General features: G+C 43.2%; 1 pseudogene; it reads right to left on the minus strand.

Annotated features, from left to right (window-relative positions):
- Positions 1 to 2,145: 2,145 nt before the first annotated feature.
- On the minus strand, positions 2,146 to 5,219 carry LOC132428773 (potassium-transporting ATPase alpha chain 2 pseudogene; annotated as a pseudogene).
- Between the last annotated feature and the right edge of the window lie 7,158 nt (positions 5,220 to 12,377).

Consider the following 12,377-nt stretch of genomic DNA (forward strand, 5'->3'; position numbering starts at 1 on the left):
TAGAAAGAGGTGAGAGAGAAGCCAGGATATGGAAGAGACCTGGAGGGTGCTCCTAACTCCTGGAAGGTTTAATGTATAAGTAAGTTATTAAACTCACATTATGGACTTAGGGATGAGTAGACTAGAGAAGGGTTGAATATTGTGCCTAAACTTGAGGGGTAGAGGCCAGAGACTGTGGCAGGGATGCAGGAACTATCAGTCTGAACCTGAGTTACATTTGTTTCTTTGTTTATTTCACCCATTGAACTTGAACTCCTTTCTCTGGTGGCTCCACCTTTGCATTTCCAGTGCCTAACACACTGCCTGAAACATAAAAGGCCCTCAATCAATGTTGTTTAAAAGAAAGAAGGATGGAAAGATAGGAAGTAAAATCTTCTAATTTTGCAAGTAATAAAGAGTAAAAGATAATTGAGACTGTCTCAGAAACTTCAAAGATAATTGAGCCTGTCTCAGAAACTTCAAAGTCTCAATATTGATTTCTTATAAAGCTTTCTGATTCATTCAAAGGAAAAAGGGATCTGTTAAACTTCTCTTAAAACATTGTCTCTTTTATCTTGACACTGTCTCTTCTTTAAGTCCAGCCCAGAGGCACCTGCTCCTTGAAGCCTCTTCTATGTCCCTGACTGGACATCATGGTACATGGCCTAGAATCACGGAAAATTAGGATTGAGAAGGGACATTAGAAGTCACGTACAGGGACTTCCCTGGTGGTGCAGTGGTTAAGAATCTGCCCGCTAATGCAGGGGACACGGGTTCGAGCCCTGGTCTGGGAAGATCCCACATGCTGTGGAGCAACTAAGCCCATGTGCCACAACTACTGAAGCCCGCATGCCTAGAGCCCGTGCTCTGCAACAAGAGAAGCCACTGCAATAAGAAGCCCACGTACCGAAACGAAGAGTAGCCCCCGCTTGCTGCAACTAGAGGAAGCCCGCACACAGCAAGGAAGACCCAATGCATCCATAAATAAATTTTAAAAAAAGTTCACTATATATTAAAAAAAAAAATCACTTACAGATAATCTGATTCCTGGATCTTTCTTATGTCACTTAATACTTTCTATCTTTGTTTGTTTTCTAAAATGTCTTTTACTTTATTTTTTATTTTATTTTACTTTTTTTTACATCTTTATTGGAGTATAATTGCTTTACAATGGTGTGTTAGTTTCTGCTTTATAACAAAGTGAATCAGTTATACATATACATATGTTTCCATATCTCTTCCCTCTTGCATCTCCCTCCCTCCCACCCCCCCTATCCCACTCCTCCAGGCAGTCACAAAGCACCGAGCTGATCTCCCTTTTACTTTAAAATGAGGTCTCTCTGGGCCTGTCAACATAGATGTTGTTCCACACATGAATAAACCTAAGTTGAAAGCATGAAACATGATTGGCATAACGTTGGTGCTGGAAAGTGCTTTGCAAATGTTTTACAAGAAATAGATATTACTATTTCAAACCAATATGGCTTCCTGGTGAATGAAAGACCCTTTTGTTCAGTACAGCCCCTTGAGTTAGGATATGCAAAGTGGACTTGGAGTTTGGATTTGGAGCAGGAATTGGAAGAAGTCCAACTGCCGTTCCAGTAGTAGGGGAGAAGAGGTGAGGCAAAAATGGATGCACCAGTGAGATGCTGAGAGTTGGGGGTGAGGGGTGACATGGCAGGGAAAGCACGCTCTGACAACATCTGAGACTCAAAGTGGGGCATGTCCATGTTCTCATGATGTAACCTTGCCCCCTTCTCCATTTCCTGCAAACCTTGAGTTGGATTTTTGAGCAAAGTGGACAGTTTCCCCAGGAACTCATAGACATCTTGAGAAAGGCATTGATCTTCAACAGGATGTACAATAGAGGTATGAGAAATCCTACCTAGAGCTTAAAAGCAGGGAGACCCCAGCAGATATCTGGGTTACACAAGATTACTTAATATCTTGGAAATCTATGTATATACAAATAAGTGTTTCTTCTCTACATCATCACCTTGAAATTTACATATTTAAAAACCGGAGATAGAGATAAAATTTATACATAAATAGTCAAATCTCAGCTGTAAAGTACAAAACATCAATTGAGTGCCTTTCATATAGTTTTTGTCTTTCTCTGGTATAAATTTGGATGATGTCATTCTTACACAAGAGAACTGAAGATCATCACCAATGTGAAGTGGGGACACTTGGGCAAAAAGATGGTGTTAGTGATATATTATCCCAACAGGTTCCACAGTAAAGTCTGATAAAAAGTTTTCACACCTCATTATACACCCAAAGCAGAATATGGATGTGGCATATCTACAAACCAATCCTGAGCCAGGAGCCTGGTGAAATCTAGGGCTGTGACACTTCCAGTGCCATAGGAGAGAATTACTGCTATGATAAGCTGTGAGACAATCCCTAGCCAGATGGCTTTATTTCTGGAAAGACCTTGTTGGAAGATGAAATTGCTCCAGGTCTTCTTCATGATCAGATATGCTATTTGGTAGTTCATGATGCCAGTGAGAGCAGCTGTGTAGCCTGTACATTATAGGTATTTCCTCTGATACCTCGTCCATTCTTGTCCATAACAATCGTCCCTGTCGTTCATGCTGTTATTCCTCCATTTCTCCAGAGGTTAATGACAGTGCTGGGCCTAAATCTCCTCCGTGCATACATGGTGACATAGACAACGAAAGCTCCTGGGCTTGCATGAGGCCAGTGTGTTGGCAGGACTACATGGCAAGTGACTTGTTCACTAATCTGTCCATTTTCTTATGGTGGGGTTTCTGGTTCAAAATGACACTTTCAGCTTTCCCATAGGATAGAGCAATAAGGGAGTTAAGTCTGTGCCCAAATTGATGAACAAGATAGTGATGATGCCAGTAATCAGGGAAAGCCCGACAATAGTGTAAATCAAAAAAATGCAAAGCTTGGCAATGCTCTGGGTCAGAGTATAAGCAATAATCTTCTTTAGGTTGTCAAAGATGAGGTGGCCTTCCTCTACCCTGTGGTTAGAGACGCAAAGACATCACTGTCATCCAGTAAGACTGTGTGGCCTGCACTTTTGGATCCATTAGAACCTGCTACCCTCATGGCAATCCCAACATCTGCATTCTTTAGAGCTGGAGAAGCGTTAAGTCCATCCTCTGTCACGGGAACAAGTGCATCTGTCTCTGACAGCCCACATCAGTGATTGGCTTCTGCTGGAGGGATGTCTGAGCAAAGGTGGTTTCCAAGTACTTGGTTAAGAGCTCATCCAAGGTGCTCTGGATTTATGTCCTTCAGCTCCATCCTGGACATCACAGTGGCTTTACCCTATTTGTGTACTTGCTCCATAGCAAGGTTGAGGCTTTTTCAATGTCTTTCACCATCTATCTCACTGTTGGCTGAAATGATACCTGGCAATAGTGTTGGCTGTGAAGGGATGATCACTTGTGACCATAACAACCTTGACCCCAGCACTCTGGTATTTGGAAAGTACCTCAGGCACAGTGGACCGAAGGGGATCAGTCCTTGACAAGAGCCCACAAATCAGAAACTGGAGGTGGGAAAGGTCATGACATCTGTCAAATGAGTAGGCTTCTGGGAACTTGATTGCTGGCAGGAAGAGGTGACAGAAACCCAGAATGGGGCTCCTCCAGAACCCCTAACTCCATGTACATGGTGTGGAAGGCCTTAGCTGTGCTCTTGACCTGAGGCTGCTCTAGGACATCAATAATGATGGTGCTGCACTTCTCTAGGATCTTCTCAGGGGCCCCTGCATCATCGTGAGGCAGCATCTGTCACTGGGGTCATCCGTCTCATGTATGGGGGCTGAAATTTGTTGGTAGAATCAAAAGGGATTCCAGGCACTTTGCAGTCTCATTTCCTAATTTCTATCACATCCCCCAAAATGACCTCTGAAAATGACCTCCAACCACAACTTTCTCCATGATGGTTTCTCGTGTCCTTGTTTGAACTCAACTTGGTTATGCAGTGTTATTATCTTGAATAAGGAAGCCCAGATTCCAGAGCTTCAGGCAAGGAGTTGTTTTTTCTGTTCGTCATGTGTCAGCCACATAGATCTGCTTGTCACACCGCACATGGGTTCCATTGTGAGTCTGAGGGTTGGTCTTGTCAGAGCAAATGATAGAGGTGGAACTGAGGTCTTCACTGCTTCCAGGTTCATCTCCAGGCAGTTCTTGGCCACTTGTTTTTATGTCATTAATGGAGTGACAGTGACAATCACCAGGAGGTCCTCAGGTTCATGGGCCACAGTGACACCAATGAGGAAGGTGGTGGAGTCCAGGACATACTTCATGGACACTGTGATAATAAAGAAAAGGATGCTGGTGAAGTGGTCACTTCTGCCACAATACAAACAAACGAAGTGCTCAATCTCAGTGGCAATGGCTGTCTTCCTATTGCCAATTCCTGAAGCCATTGAGGCAATCTGTCTGTGTTGGTGATTGTGCCAGTTGCCACACCTTTAAAATAAGTTGTAGAAGAGAAGCCAGTGTTCTTTGTTTCAAGGGGATTGCCATGAGTAAAGTCACGGGAACAGGAGTGGGGCTCAGACCTCCTAGTGAGAGATAAATTATCTGTTTTAGCTCACTGAGAAGCCAGCCACCTGATATCCCTAGAAATTTGGTCTCCACCCTTAATCTCCACCATGTTCCGGACCATTAGCTGCTCTTCAGGGATTGTACTCTCCCTTGCGTCCCAGATGACAAAAACTTGGAAAGGAATAATTTACTGAATCTTAACATGATGTTGGTGCTTTTCACTTATTGGAAATAAGCAAATATCACCCCAACCAGAGCAAGCACAGAACCCAAGTACACACTATCTAAGCATGCACACTTATCATTGGAGTACTGAATTCCAAATGCAAGCCAGCGTAGGACAGCTCCTGTCCATAGAAGGATGGGGAAGCCCCACACCATCTACTGAGAAATTTGACAATCCCTCATGTTTCTTTGAAAGACCTGAGTGTACTGGGGCTGTCCTGAACCAAAAGCTCTTCAGCTCTCATGCTGGACAGCACTGTATCTCATTTAGACCATAGTTCTCTTCCAATTCCTTATTGCTCAATTTCTGATCAACTAGGTGAATTCTTTCTTGGGTTCCTCTTTCTAGTGATTCTTTATGAGTTCCTAGCAGTTGTACTTCAGGATCTGGTACTTCTCCTGGCCATCCCTACTGGGTGTTTTCTCTATGTCTTTAGTTCCACTGAGCTTCACAGAGTAAGTTTTTGGTGTTGTTTTGCCCATGATGCTGATGACATGGGTGCTTGTGGAATGAAGTTGGTCACAGAAGGGCACAGTTCCAGGGTGTGAGCTGTACTAAGGGCCTGGAACTCAGGGGTCCAGCTGCAGTAGTTTGAGGTGGGAGACGTGAAGGGCCAGTCTCAGACTGGACCCTGCGCTGCTGAAGCCCAGTGGGTTCAGTGCCTGCTCATAGTTTTCTATCTTATTTCTGCTCATTTAAAAATCTACTCTACCAGGTTGAAATCCTCCTGAGAGCAGAGCCTGTGTTTGTTTACCATTGTATTCTCAACACATGGGGATTCAAAATAGATATTTGTTGAATGACTAAATGATCTCATAATTGGGGACCTGTGGGTTTTGGCCATCTCTTGACAAAGTAATATTAGCCTCTGACTAGAAGAGATAAAGCCTGGACGAATGTGCTTCATAAAGAGAGGGACTTGAACCAGGTCAGCATTTCTCAGCTGAAGCCTCTGGAAATCTTTGCAGGGAATGAGGTACACAAGTCAATCTGAGCCTCAGTTTCTGCATCTGTAAAGTCAGGATGAAAATAGGGGAAAGGCAATATTTACCTCTTGGGGTTGTTAGAATTAAATGAGATAATGCACATAGAGCACTTAGAACTATTCCTTGTACTTAGTAAGCACTCAAATTTAGTTATTAATGTTAATATTACAATACATGATCATAATAAAAAAGTAATGTCTTGTAGGGACTCTAGATCCCGTAGCTCTATTTCATTCTATTTGTCAACTATTAACTGCCTATGACACATGAGAAATTGTGGAGGAGGACAAACATTTGTCTGATTTACCATAACTTACTAACCCAGAGATGGTTAGCCACCAGCAGCATCATCTTTGTCCCTGCAGATAGAGTGCTCATTCTAGCTCACGATGACATTTTTGGTAGTTATTGACTTTGGAAGGTTCATATGGTGGTCTTTCAGACACCTTCTCAAGAGAAACAAATATATGCATCACCCTTTATGGAGCTCTTTGAAGGAAGGGAACATGTTCCCTTCATCTCATTATCCTGCACACCTAGAACACACAGGAGATGCTAAATAAACTTTTTTTTTGGTAACATCTTTATTGGAGTATAATTGCTTTACAATGGTGTGTTAGTTTCTGCTTTTTTTTTAAACATCTTTATTGGGGTATAATTGCTTTACAATGGTGTGTTAGTTTCTGCTTTATAACAAAGTGAATCAGTTATACATATACATATGTTCCCATATCTCTTCCCTCTTGCATCTCCCTCCCTCCCACCTTCCCTATGCCCCTACTCTAGGTGGTGACAAAGCACCTGGCTGATCTCCCTGTGCTATGCGGCTACTTCCCACTAGCTATCTATTTTACATTTGGTAGTGTATATATGTCCATGCCACTCTCTCACTTTGTCACAGCTTACCTTTCCCCCACCCCATATCCTCAAGTCCATTCTCTAGTAGGTCTGTGTCTTTATTCCTGTCTTATCCCTAGGTTCTTCATGACATTTCTTTTCTTCTTAGATTCCATATATATGTGTTAGCATACGGTATTTGTCTCAGTCTCTTTCTGACTTACTTCACTCTGTATGACAGACTCTAGGTCCATCCACCTCACTACAAATAACTCAATTTCATTTCTTTTTATGGCTGAGTAATATTCCATTGTATATATGTGCCACATCTTCTTTATCCATTCATCTGATGATGGACACTTAGGTTGCTTCCATCTCCTGGCTATTGTAAATAGAGCTGCAATGAACATTTTGGTACATGACTCTTTTTGAATTATGGTTTTCTCAGGGTATATGCCCAGTAGTGGGATTGCTGGGTCATATGTTAGTTCTATTTGTAGTTTTTTAAGGAACCTCCATAGTGTTCTTCATAGTGGCTGTACCAATTCATATTCCCACCAGCAGTGCAAGAGTGTTCCCTTTTCTCCACACCCTCTCTAACATTTATTGTTTCTAGATTTTTTGATGATGGCCATTCTGACCGGTGTGAGATGATATCTCATTGTAGCTTTGATTTGCATTTCTCTATTGATTAATGATGTTGAGCATTCTGTCATGTGTTTGTTGGCAGTCTGTATATCTTCTTTGGAGAAATGTCTGTTTAAGTCTTCTGTCCATTTTTGGATTGGGTTGTTTGTTTTTTTGTTATTGAGCTGCATGAGCTGCTTGTAAATTTTGGAGATTAATCCTTTGTCAGTTGCTTCATTTGCAAATATTTTCTCCCATTCTGAGGGGCTACAGTAATCCGGACAGTATGGTACTGGCACAAAAACAGAAATATAGATCAATGGAACAGGATAGAAAGCCCAGAGATAAACCCACGCACATATGGTCACCTTATCTTTGATAAAGGAGGCAAGAATATACAGTGGAGAAAAGACAGCCTCTTCAATAAGTGGTGCTGGGAAAACTAGACAGCTACATGTAAAAGTATGAGATTAGAACACTCCCTAACACCATGCACAAAAATAAGCTCAAAACGGATTAAAGCCCTAAATGTAAGGCCAGAAACTATGAAACTCTTAGAGGAAAACATAGACAGAACACTCTATGACATAAATCACAGCAAGATCCTTTTTTTTTTTGCAGTACACAGGCCTCTCACTGTTGTGGCCTCTCCCGTTGCAGAGCACAGGCTCCGGACGCGCAGGCTCAGCGGCCATGGCTCACGGGCCCAGCCGCTCCGTGGCATGTGGGATCTTCCCGGACCGGGGCACGAACCCGTGTCCCCTGCATCGGCAGGCGAACTCTCAACCACTGCGCCACCAGGGAAGCCCCACAGCAAGATCCTTTTTGACCCACCTCCTAGAGAAAGGGAAATAAAAATAAACAAATGGGACCTAATGAAAGTTAAAAGCTTTTGCACAGCAAAGGAAACCATAAACAAGACCAAAAGACAACCCTAAATACACTTTTGAATGACTGAATGAATCCTATTCATGGAAGGTATTGATACTGAACATTGGTTCAAAATAATTCAGAATCAGTGGTGATTTAGAAGCGATGGAATTGAACCCCAAAACTTCCTTAGAGACCTTTCCATATGGGGAACTTCTCATTATGTTATGATGTATCCTGTAACCAACAAACTTGTGCCCACTGAACCCGGTCCAGATTTGGATCCAGCAGCTGCCTCCACAGGGAAGAGAGAGTTAAACATCTGATTTGTTCTAATTAAAAGTCATTCAATCTGGGCTCTGGAGGGATACAGTCTGATGTAACCCTCATCAACTTCATCAACAGGCCATGATACATTTTAAGAGTTGAGCTGATGTGGCTTATCAAGGGCCCTTAGCTACTATGACACCATGGTCTGGCTTGATGCCCTCAGCCAAAGCCAAGTGTTGGGTGGGTAGCTTGGCTCTCTCAATAGCTTGCTTGGCCCACTCTGGTGGTGTGTGTCAGGGCAGCAAGAATACATTGCCTAAGCTAGGAATATGGACTGTCTCTGAGGGCTGGAGGAAGAGGGTAATAGTGGGAGGGAGTTCTGATTCCGGTGGTGGAACAAGCGAACAGGTTGTCTAGAAGGACAGGTAAGCAGTCCTTGAATCCAGCATCCTTCCTGTTATCCACAGTTACTCACAGTTAATGTATCGTGGGTATTGTTCTAGGGCAGGGAAAGAGTGGAGCCAAACCAGGAGCAAATGACAAGGCACATTCCAGATCTGGTACATAGGTATAAACTTGACCTTGGAATACAGTGGACATGGCTGGGGATGCCATAACTTTATAGGAGGTCCCTAAATTTAATCTTTGGAAAGAGATATGTTCATCCCAAGGATACCTTCAGGGCCTATCTTCGCAAAGAGACACATCCTAATTTGATGATTAGAAGGACACTAGAAGTCCTGTCTTTTCCCCATTCCAGCCTTTCCCCATCCAGGCAAAAAAGGACCACGAATAATCTCATTCCTTTTCCCTTGTTGATTGTTAATTAATTTTAGCTTATGGAACATTTTTAATAAGAACAGGTTCACCTCACTGAATTGGAATTTGGGCTTGAAAGGCAGGACCTTAGGACTTTGAAAAGTTTTGTAGAAAAGGCATTGCCGTAAGGGCTCCTCTATTACCAAATGACATTCCCACTGGAAGGAACGAAACCACTCCTTGAAAGTGACTCATTCTGCAGGTGACAAGGTGGCTGTGGTCTAAGTTTCTGGTGCATTAAGCTTGATACTATGAAGAATATGTTATTTACCCTCTTTGCTCAGCCATCTTAACTTTCTGACATCCCTAGAATATACCAGGATTTTTCCTGCCTACACACTCCACTGCCCTGGTCATTGCACGACTGGCTCGTTTTTATTCTTCAAGTCCCTGCTCAAGGTCAGCTTCTCAAAGAAGCCTTCCCTGACCACTCAATGTCTAAAGTAGGTGTTCAGCTCTACCTCCCCCTATATGTTCTAGGACAGCCCTCTAGTTCTTTCTTTTCTGACCCTCTTCACAACTCTAATTGCATTTATGCGTTATTCACTTGTTTGTTGTCCTCAGAGTGTGAGCTCTATGAGGGCAAGCCTGTCTTGTTCACTGCTGTATTTTCAGGGTACAGGACCAACCTATTATAATTAGAATATTTAAGTCTATCATGCACACTTCAGTATTTTCGTAATTTCTGGGGATGTGAGTTGGACCCAGACTCTTAAATCTTAAGGTCTAGTTGGGAAGACAGAAAATTTGTCAGTAGCACTTGTGATAAGTGCTTTGAGAGAGGGAGTACAGGGAGCTGCTGGAGAAACACCCAAACAAGTCTGCAGAAGTTAGAGGAGGCTTCCTCCTGGAAAACAGAAGCACTGAGACCCAAATAAAGTAGAAATTAACCAAAGAAAGAGAGAAAGAGTTCTGGCAGAAGGGATAGCATGTGCAAAGGCCTTGGGGTGGGAAAAATGATGGCACTATTGAGGACCTGGAAGTTTAGTAGGTATAAGAGGGCTAGCAGCAAGAGATGAGGATGGAGAGACAGCAGTGCCGAGAGCACAGCATGGTGAAGCTATACTAGATTTGGATTTTATTCTGTAGGACATGGAGAGCTACTGAAGAGTTATAAGCAGAAAGAGGCATGAGTTGATGTTCACTTTTGAAGGATCACTCTGCTTTGTGGGGAGCAAGGGATTGGAGGAGCAAGACTAAAGAAAGGGTAAACATATGAGGGTATATTGGTGGCCCAGGAGAGCAAAGATGGCAGCCTGGGCTAGGAAGGTAGCTTTGGGTATGGAGAGCATAGGAATGGTTCATTAATATTTAGGAGCAGGGTCTAAAGATAGATGATTGACTACGAGGGAAAGTGGACTGCTGGAGTGCTTAGTGAGGCTTTGGTAGAGATAAGGATGAGGCCCATTTTACTTGGGCATCTGTGTGGGTGGTGATGGCATTCATGGAGATGGGAGAGCCAGGGGGAGGAGACATACCAAGTATGTCACCATCTTTGAGCCACCCTTTCTTTTCTCTTTCCCTTGGGAAATTCCAACTGCCCTAGAGACTAAGTGCCGTCTCCTTCTTGACTTTCCCTCTGAACCCTCCTCTGAACCATAGCACCAGGAACTAACCCATACCCTTTGCCACTTGTGTATGTTGCTATGAATTATTTTATCCAAGTTAGTCTTGTCTTTCCAACTAGGTGCTGTGCTTATTGGTGGCAGAATAATTTGTCTCAGTGACTGCCATGGGGCTAAGTACATGGCAGATGCTCAGTCCTTGGGGACTGTGTTTGTCAGCCTTCTACAGAGAAACAGAACAAATAAGATGTGTCTATATAGAAAGAGATCTTTGTAAGGAATTGGCTCAGGCAATTATGGAGGCTGGCAAGTCCAAAATCTGCAGTGCGGGCTTGCAGGCTGGAGACCCAGGAAGAACTGATGGTGCAGATGAATTCTGAAGGCAGTCTGCTGAAGAATTCCCTCTTACTTGGGGAGGCAGCTCTTTTTGTTCTATGCAGGCCTTCAAGTGATTGGACGTGGCCCACCTATATTATGGAGGGCAATCTGCTTACTCAAATTTAAATGTTAATCTCATCTAGAAGCACCCTTCAATTGTTATAAGGAGTTAATGGGTCAAATATTTCTAAGGCACTTGGAGTGGTGTCTGGCACATAAGAAATACTGTGTAAAGCTGCATTCAATGAATAAAACCTGTCCAAAAAAAAAAAAAAAACAACAACCACCCATGCCCTTCAAGTTGACACACAAATTCACTGTTACAGGGACTATAAGAGTGGTTTTATGCAAATCATGATCATGCTTTTAGGCTAAATGAGTGGTCAGGTTGGCAAGGCTATAACTTCTTGGGTTTCACAGGCTTATATAGTAAAGTTGAAAGAGAATGCCTGGGCCCAGAGAGGTGAAGTGATTTTCCCAAGTTCACCCAGCAAGGTACTGCCAGTAGTGGAACCCAGGTTTCTAGACATCTAGAAACATTTGCATTTTTTCTACTGCATCTCACAATGGACAGTGTGTGTGTGTGTGTGTGTGTGTGTGTGTGTGTGTGTGTGTGTGTGTGTGTGTGTGTGTGTCTGTCCCTGTCAAGAGGCCAAGATACCTCACTGGAACTGTGACTTGCAATTTTTAATTTGGAAATTATAAAACATGAAGAAAGGAGATACTTTTCTCCAGTTGTGTATTCTTTGTCACTGAGCTTCTAAAAACAACAGTTTGGGCTGGAATACAGGAAAGATATGACACAACTTAAGGCCTTCATCAAAAATAACCAGTTCCAGGTCACTGAACTGAGGCAGCCTCAGGCCTGGGAGCCCTGGACAGTCTGGATTTGCATGGGCGCCTTGAGTCCTGAGGACAAGGTGGAAAGCTGTCAAGTTGGAAGAGACAGGCAAGATTTAGGATCCAAACTAGAAAGGTGGGGGTCGCTCCAGGCCAGAGGTGCTTACCAGTCACCAGGCCTCACACAGGCCCAGAATCTAGAGTTCCAGCTTGGGATGAGTTTGGGATTTCTAGTTAAGCATAAGAAAATTAGGTAACCCATGGAATTTAGACCAGAATACTTGGGACACATTCTGGGTCAGGGAATAGCCTGTTAAACTCTGCTCCAGGTAACTGGGGTGTGACGATGGAGCCCAGGGTCTGAATGCTTCGCGTTTAATCTCTCTGTCTGTTTCTCCATCTCTCTGTCTCTCTCTCTCGTGGGCTGGAAAATGCGGCTGGCATGTGC

Source organism: Delphinus delphis, chromosome 7, assembly GCF_949987515.2.
Source record: "Delphinus delphis chromosome 7, mDelDel1.2, whole genome shotgun sequence".
Classification (NCBI taxonomy): domain Eukaryota; kingdom Metazoa; phylum Chordata; class Mammalia; order Artiodactyla; family Delphinidae; genus Delphinus; species Delphinus delphis.